The sequence below is a fragment of the Sesamum indicum genome, linkage group LG14 (genome assembly GCF_000512975.1).
Source record: "Sesamum indicum cultivar Zhongzhi No. 13 linkage group LG14, S_indicum_v1.0, whole genome shotgun sequence".
Taxonomy (NCBI): domain Eukaryota; kingdom Viridiplantae; phylum Streptophyta; class Magnoliopsida; order Lamiales; family Pedaliaceae; genus Sesamum; species Sesamum indicum.
Genome location: NC_026158.1, coordinates 2,318,047 through 2,326,999, shown reverse-complemented (window position 1 = coordinate 2,326,999; position 8,953 = coordinate 2,318,047). Strand labels below are relative to the sequence as shown.

At 35.2% G+C, this 8,953-nt stretch overlaps 1 long non-coding RNA gene across 1 annotated transcript; it reads right to left on the bottom strand.

The window, feature by feature from the left end:
* On the bottom strand, positions 2,997-3,961 carry LOC110013103. Its single transcript, XR_002288246.1, has 2 exons — positions 3,603-3,961; positions 2,997-3,339 (listed from the first exon to the last, which is right to left on the bottom strand). It is a non-coding gene; the product is annotated as an uncharacterized LOC110013103 (long non-coding RNA).

Below are 8,953 nucleotides of genomic sequence, written 5' to 3'. Positions count from 1 at the left end.
TCATTATTTATCTTATAAACATTGGGGGAAAGTATGCTATGCAACATTGAAGCTCATCAGTAAGGCCTATGATCGGGTTGAATGGTGTATTCGTGAGAGAGTCCTAAGTAGAGTAGATTTTCGCTACTATTTTTTTTGCTTTGTTTATGATGTGTATATCTTCGGCAACCTATTCAGTACTCCTTAATGGATACCAGTTTGGTTATATCACTTCAGAAAGAGGGCTTCGTCGGGAAGACCCCTTTTCCCTACTTGCTTCTTTTCTATATAGAGATCTTGAGCTGAAAGAGAGTCGAGGATGTCTTCAAGGTGATGCGATTAGCCGAGGGCACCAACGGTCTCCCACTCACACTAATATTCTGCCAAGCCACCTTGGATGCCATGATGTATATCAAACGGTTATTGTCTAATTTTGAGGCGGCTTCAGGTCTACAAATTAGCTTGAGAAACTAGAGGTAATTGTTAGCAAAAACGTGCCGCAGGAAATGAGGGAAGAGATTGCTTCGCTTATGGATGTCTTCAAGGTGAGGCGATTAGCCGAGGGTGCCAACGATCTCCCACGTATTGTTTGTTGATGTCACACTAATATTCTGCCAAGCCACCTCGGATGCCATAATGTATATCAAACAATTATTGTCCAATTTTGAGGCGGCTTCAGGTATGAAAATTAGCTTCAGAAACCAGCGGCAATCGTTAGCAAAAACATGGCGCGAGAGATTGATAAACCAAAATTATTTAAATTAATTCAATAAACTTAAAAGGCCAAACTCAAAATTCAATTAATCCAATTAATTAAATTTTGTGCCATTCACATAAATGGTCCAATCATTTATGCTCTTCAAGAATAAATCATTTCTTCTCGAATTAATTTTAAATTAATTCCATCACTTACTGTGATTTGTGTGTGACTCTTTATGTTCATCCTCAGGTAGATTTGAGCGCGTACCAATGCAATTAATTAAATTAAATTAAATTAATTATTTTCGATTATCTAATAACAAAAAATACCCGTTACCATAGGTGGCAATCTAGCAACAGTATATGGCATTAGAGACTAGGTGAATAGCAACATGAATATTTAGGCTATCGAGTTCCACACTGATACAGTACTTCCATCAATTCTCTCCTGACCATAGTCTAGGGTATGGAATCGGGCTTCAATTCTCATCTTGGACTAAGCATCTGTATTTAATACTCAAGGCCTCGTTTACTTTATTGTCGACATAGGAAACTTGTCCCTATTCAACGAATCATTGTGACCACAAATTATAAGAGCTTAAACAAATCTTGGAGCGTATAGAAGATATTGTGCTGACAAGGACGACTTTTGTCTTGGGATTCACTGTCCTTAATACACATTCTAACTGCACTGGATAAAGCTTATAATGACCATATCCTATCATGTGCATATGATTACCATGGTTTCTCAAATCCGAGGACTACTTTCGCACTAGTGAAGCTGGGAACACCTATTATACCGACTAAACCTTCAAGGTTCTCATATGATGGTTCCCCCGAGTCAGCTCAGTCTGTTCGACAACCTAGCCAACTAAGTCAACAAAACTGCATAGACGACCTACGTCTTTCGTCTATAAAATACATCACACTTAGTGCAAATCTCTATAGGACTTTCGATACCTCGTCTTGAGGTCCTTGACTTGAAATATTTCAGACTCAACCCTCAAAAGTTAGTTTCGTAGTTGTCATCCAATGCACAACCCAACTATATAGGTTATTCCTTTGGTCTGTAGGCTTTGCAGTGATGTTCAATTACATACAAACTCGCCAAAATTGCATAGACGACCTACGTCTCTCGCCGATGAAACACGACACAATAATATTTAGTGTAAATCTCTATAGGACTCTTGATGCTCCATCCCAAGGTCCTCGAGTTAGAACATTTCAGACCAAGCCTTCTAAAGTTACTTTCATAGTTATCATCTAATGCGCATCCCAACTACATGGGTTGTTCCTTTCGTCTGTAAGTTTTGCTGTGATGTTAATATAATTGTGATATTCATTATAAGTAAGCACAACAAAACTGAATGTCATAAATGAACACTTACTTTTATTCATCAAATAGTATTGCATTACATCTTGAAATTGTCAAAATAGATTACATAAAGATCAATTTAATTGGCTTTTGATCATTTATTCTAACATCGCAATCCTCCTCTTGAAAATCCATTTGTGAAGCTTGTGCTCTAGTTCAACAAGGTCTTGGCGGAAGATTGATAACGGCCACCGAGTGCGAATTTGGTCTAATCTGTGGTTGCCTCGTCCATCTACTTTCAAGCTAGTTGCAACCCCTGGATCATTGGGAAGGAATGAGACAGTGGCCGAACTCATTGGGGAAGATGGAGTTTCATAGAGGTGCTAATTCGCGTCAAAGTTGGATGCCGTTGAAATTTTGAGAACGCTTACCGGGCACTAGCGTGGAGCATACACTAGCTTGGCACCATGAGAAGAACGGAAAGTTCACAGTTCAGAGCGCCACTTGTTGGCATTGCAGTTGGGGGATTCAGGGGGCACATCGAAAGAGGCAGCAAACTCACACAATCAGACGAGAGGGTAGCAGCATCTTTTGGGATGCACCCGTCCCACCTAAGGTGTCGTTATTTATGTGCAGAGCCTGTTAGGGAGCGTTGCCAATAAACGTCAATCTGAGGGAATGGGGGTGTCTAAGTCCAACTAACTGCATCCGATGCACGCAGGAGGAGGGGGCCATGCACACACTGCTTCGTTGCACCTTTTCCAGGCAAGTTTCGGCATCGCAAGGCTGCGGCACTCCACCTTGCAAGGGCACGTCTTGAACTTGGTTCCTAGTTTTCGTTAGGATTGTTTGTTTTTGTTCTCTTTTCTCATTTTTGCTCAGTGTCTTACTGGCTTTGACCAAACTCTTTACGTTTAATATAATTGATTTTCCTCTCCGAAGGAAAAAAGAAAAACTCGAAAAATTAGAAGAACAATAAACAATTGAATGGCGCATGTAACTCTCAGCTCTAACCATCAGCAAGAATAGACTAAAAACATTTTCATATCTGTCATCATCATTACATTTTTTCCCCAGCAACGATACAGACAATAAAATTAGCTTCCTAACAGTAAATTACCATAACAATCACCAATAATCAAGACTCTGTCTCTCTCTGAATTTTCAATTTTTTGGGCACCCAAAATAAAGGGTGAAAAAGAAAGAAAAGAAAAGCATTATTCTCATCTATGAGCTGTGACCAGTGTCTCTATGAATCTCAATCCATCAAACCTCGGCGCAAATTTATCCGGAGAGGACGATCCCTGTGATCCAGAATTCTCGCTGCTTTTCCTCACACACTCATCCTAAAAAATAAAAGAAAAAAGAATAATCAGAACAGAAAATTTTAAGATAATTTAAACAAACTTCTCACCATCACTCACACAAAATTCAAGAGAGAAAAACCATATTTCATAACACCGAAGGTAGAAATCTCCCCGAATATTAGAACAAAGGAAGATGAATTCTGAATCTAAGAAGAAAACCCTTCTTCTGTTTTCGAAATTCTAAAGACAGAAATCACAAAAATTAGAAAAGAAAACAAAAAAAAAATAGATTTTCAGTTTACCTCTCGAGGAAAGTGAATTTTGGAGGACGCGGAGGAGATCGCAGTGGCGGAAGCGGCAGCGACGGAGGCTGCTATGATGCCTGATTTCTTCATGGTGTGTCTGGGAGGGAGGAAACCGTTTTCCCTCTGAATCTGAAAATTTTCTCCAATTGGAAGTACGGAAATGGTTTCCGCGGAGGACAGAGGAATGCAAAATATGGGAAGCGATTTATGGAGGAGAAGGGAAGCTGGGGGGGAGCGGACTTATATATAATGCCGTGCGTGTCGTGCGTGCCGTGCGTGCTCGGTCAATTCTTTTTCGAATACATACGCGGCAACCGTCTTGGCATCTCTCCCCAATTTCGGTCACTCAAATTACAACTTCACCCTTCCCCTCGACTTTCATTACCCCCTTTTACTTGATTTATACTTGTCCTCATCTGTTTTTTCGTGCATTTAATAAATAATTTTTTATATTATAAAATATTTTAAAAATAAAAATAAAATATATAGATTAATATATTATATTTTCAAAAAATAATTTAAAAATATTATTAGTAAAGACAAAATATTAAGATATTGTTGTAATAAATTGTTATTTTTTATTAAAAAATAATTTTTTTTTTCATAATTAACATAGAAGTATAGATAAATAGGCTTAAAGGGTGTTTGGTTAAATTTATCTAAAAAAATTAATTTTAAAATTTGTAGAATATAATTTTTTTTTAAAAAAAAAAGTTGGATTATTTGAATAAACAGAGTAAAGGTTGTAACATGATAGTAATAATATTTCTATATATGGTATGATCCATACTAAAGAAGTTTGTTAAAAAATTAAAAAATAAGTTCGTACCTCCTTACTTTTTAAAGAACTTATAAAATTTTAGCTTCTTATTTTTAGATTTCGTCAATTTTTCTTTTTTTTTGATTTTGAGTGAACTCAATTACAGTTAAATTATAAATCTCAATAATCAATAAATATATCAAATATCCAACAAACAATTATTATTACAATAGACTGACAATTGCCATTAAAATAAATAAAAAAACCTCATATTTTGAGATTCTAATCTATAATATCGTACTTATGAAACATCAATTTCAGCAACTAAATTAAACATTGCTGATATTCTTTTCTGTTATTATTATTATCAAGCACTTGGCAATATCTTTGATGTGGGGATATTTCTAATATACCACTAAAGACCTTCAATTTGCTCTAAAGACCTTCCTCTTACAATATCACAGTTTTGGTCGAGGCTCCTAGAGACTTTAAAGAAAGACTGGTCTCTTTGGGCATAGACTCTGAGTATTTGATGATCGATTTAAGTGGTAAGGTATCTTAAAGATCTTCGTACACAATGAAAGGGACATCAGTCTTACACAGGTAGTGTTGTGGCCCCTTTTAACAATATGGCATGCTTGTCTCTAGGACAACTTCCTGTCACTATCTTGAGGATATGTACGACCCATTGCACACCATTGATCATACATCGATCTAAGGTGCACTTGATACCGTATAGTCCAACCGACATCTATATATTGACTCTCCCATATCAGGTACAACTCTTGCTTCTCCAACTCTTACGTTCTTTTCTTTAGAAATCCTGAATCCTCACTGACTTGAGTATCAGAGTGTCATTGCCGAAAATCCTTCCAACTTGATTTTAACGCTATGCTCTTTTGTAGGATTTCTACTACACTAGAGGGGATACTTAGAGTATTTGGGATAACGAAGACCTTAAACACTTACTGAATATCATCCAGATACCTACCGTCTTTCTTAGATTCAGTAATTTCAAAAGATTAAAAATACCTTTTAAGATGCACTATTTTATGTTGTATTTAAGAAACTCAACTTATACACCCAACCAATCAAAAATTAACCAGTCAAATTATTTTGATAGAGTAAAACAATTTCATAAATTAATCAACAAATTGTTTGGATAAAATAAGATTGTGAAGCATATAAGATGTCAGTACTCTACTAACCATAAATTTCTAATTTATTTAAAAAGATTTGTTAAGATTTTATAAATAAGTCAGCGATCCTTATGTTTCTTTTTTAACGAACTTATATCTTCCGGACATCATATTTTTAGAGCTTATAAGATCTTTTTCTAAAAAAAATTATCAAATACTTTATAACATCTTATAAGATACTTCAAGGAGCTTGTAAACCCACCCAAACACCCCGTTTAATTGATCCATTTTAACTAAATTTTATTTTTGGAGGAGTAGTTGAGAAAATAGAAGGTAAAACATAGCATTTAGGGCGAGGAATGATACGCGTAATAGGGAACAAAAAGTTTTTAAAAAATTCGGCAAACGACAACAAAAACTCCAAGACATGGAAACATTCAACATATGCTAAATTCTTACTGGAACAAGTTTGATCGATGTTGAATCAATTATAATAGTTACTTTATTTGAATTTTATATTAATCACATGAACAGAGTATTATAGTTGCCGTTCATGCTTAGCCAGCACCGCTGTGATTTAAAACTTTCTTAACGTATTTAGGTGGTAGTTGCAATCACTTAAATAAGTGAGTATCAACTTTTTGTTGAAAGCAGTATTTTCGAGTTATAATTTCTGCCTTTTGACCTATTTGTTCCAGTTTGATCGATGTTGAATCAATTATAATAGTTACTTTATTTGAATTTTATATTAATCACATGAACAGAGTATTATAGTTGCCGTTCATGCTTAGCCAGCACCGCTGTGATTTAAAACTTTCTTAACGTATTTAGGTGGTAGTTGCAATCACTTAAATAAGTGAGTATCAACTTTTTGTTGAAAGCAGTATTTTCGAGTTATAATTTCTGCCTTTTGAACTATTTAAATTAGGTTGTTTTAAGCCAAAACTATACGCAACTTTTTATCAAATTCTATAATTTATTATCAAATTTATAAATGTTAAATTATTTTTCAAAGACTCAAACTTCAATTTTTTTTTAATTTTTTAATTTTATTTTCAAGCACAATAATTTTACTGCTAATCAAATAACAACTTTTCTTTTAGAAGGACTTTTCTTAGAGCAAATCTTGTTATTTTGTCTTTTAGAACATTATTCCATTCTTGTAGAAGGAAAGAATCCTACTTATACTAAAACATTAGGTCACTTAAATAGTGAAGTTTTTGGCATTATCAATATATTTTTCATTGAGAAATAAAATATAATTAACGAAAAAAATGCAAACAACCTTCAATGTGATATCGTAAATGAGCAAATTATCTTTTTAAGAAAAAAATAGTAATTTATTTTCTTGTATTTTCTAAAAATGTAGCAATTTATCCTCTAGAATTTTTTTAAAATGAAGCATTTTACCTTTTTAGATAGAGTGGTAAATTATTTTATTTTAAAAATATAAAAAAATAAATTATTATTTTTTATTATAAAAAAATAATTTGCTCACTTACAATATTATAGGGGTAAATTGTATTAGCCCTTATAATTGAAACATCGCGCTAGAAATAAAGAAAGAAAGAAGTGTATGTAGGGGTAGTATGGTAAATAAGGAAGGGATGGGGATTTGAAACAATGTTTTTTCGCGTCTGGCGTTGATTAACGATGCTCATGGAATTTCGACAAAGCTGTCTCATTGATAGGCCGATATTTCGAAGTTGGGGACGAATAAGGGGACGAAACGTGTATGGACGAGATGGGGCCACGAGGGTGCTCTGTGTTTCACATGTTCACCTCGAGGCCCAGGTTTCCGGACCATGGCAGGTGGAGTGATGGCAATGGCTCAACAGTGACAGTTAACAACGACTGCTATCGGGAGTTGCTTCTTTCCATATATATTTCCACATATGCCCTTCACCCACGATTTTTTTTTGGCAATAGGTAGAATTAAATAATAAATTAATATGATTAAGGATAATAGCAAAATTACATTAATTCAATAAATATATCAAAATAACTAATAATGATGACAAATTATAATAAGCCACGTAAAGTGAGACAAGCACTCAAATAAAATGACACATATTCTTATACATTTGGTGGGGTTTGAACCCATGATCTCGAACTTGTTCATGAGACTTAGGTTTAATCTTAACTACTAGACTAAGAGGGTGTTTGGCTAAAATTGTTTTAAACATCTTATAAACTCCTACATCTTATAATATATTTTATGAGCTTATAAGATGTTGGATCTTATTTTAAAAATAAGCTCTGATGCATTCAAAGAACGTACAGGTGCAATGAATATAGACTATTATTTGAAGTATGGGCAGAAGGGTATGCGGATCCTGAAGAAGGGAGCTGCAAAAAGGACGTTAGGACTCCAGACGCCCTAGTTACTATTAAATTCGAGATAAAATAAAATAAAGAGTAAGTGAATTTAATTAAGAATCGAGATATAGTGAATAAATTTGATGAAAAGTGTAAGAACACATGATAATATACTTAGATAGAGCTTAAGAGACAGTTTAGAGAGTAAGATAGGTGTTTAGAGAGTGAGAGGGGCGTGAGAGGGGTGTCCCCTGTATGGAGGACTAAACTTGTATTTATAGAGGGGGTATATCCCACTCCCAAGATTCTTGCGTAATTTGATTGGAATGATTGGGATAAGCGGTAGGTCATTTTTATCCGTAAGTAGGAGTACATTAGCAAGAGCTATCTTTAGTCTTGGAAAACCCTTCGCCTGTGAGGAATCCCAACCTCTAGGGAGGTCCTCCTAGGGCGGATGTGGTCTAAGGTGACTGCTGACACCTAGGTTGATGAGGTGCCACGTGGGAAAGTGGGTTGCCACGTGTCTGGCCTCTTGGGCTGAATGTTTTGTCGAACTTTGATCATGGTTCGAGTCGGGGGATGTTCTAGGTTTTCGCCCTTCCTCCTGGGCTTCTTGGGCTGTCCATTTCTTTTGAGCCTACTTCGGTATAAGGCTCTATTATTTTGGAGCAAGACTTAGGAACCTTGTTGGAGGTATAATAAGGTGTCCGTCGGAAGCAGGGCTTAGGTGCCTACAAAAGGGGTAGAGCTCACAAGTCCCCTAAAGAGAACCTAAGTGCCTGCCCAAAGGAGGATTGGGGTGTCTCCAGGGAGGAGGGTCTCTGTACCTGTGTGGAAGACAGGGCTTTTTATGAGAGGGTGCTTGCCTGGGGGAAGGACTTTAATCTGAGAATATATATATTTTGCATTCGTCCAAGTTTAACTATTGTATGAATCAACAATTATATTACTTAATTAATGGGAGCATTATTAAATTAAACATTCACTTTTTCTATTAATATTTTAGAAAAATTAAACATGAAATATACTAATTGAAATAAAATTTATTATGTTTTTTGAAAAAAGGTAATTATTATTGACAAACAACAAATGCAAATATAAGTAAAAATAATATCTTTTTAACAAATGGG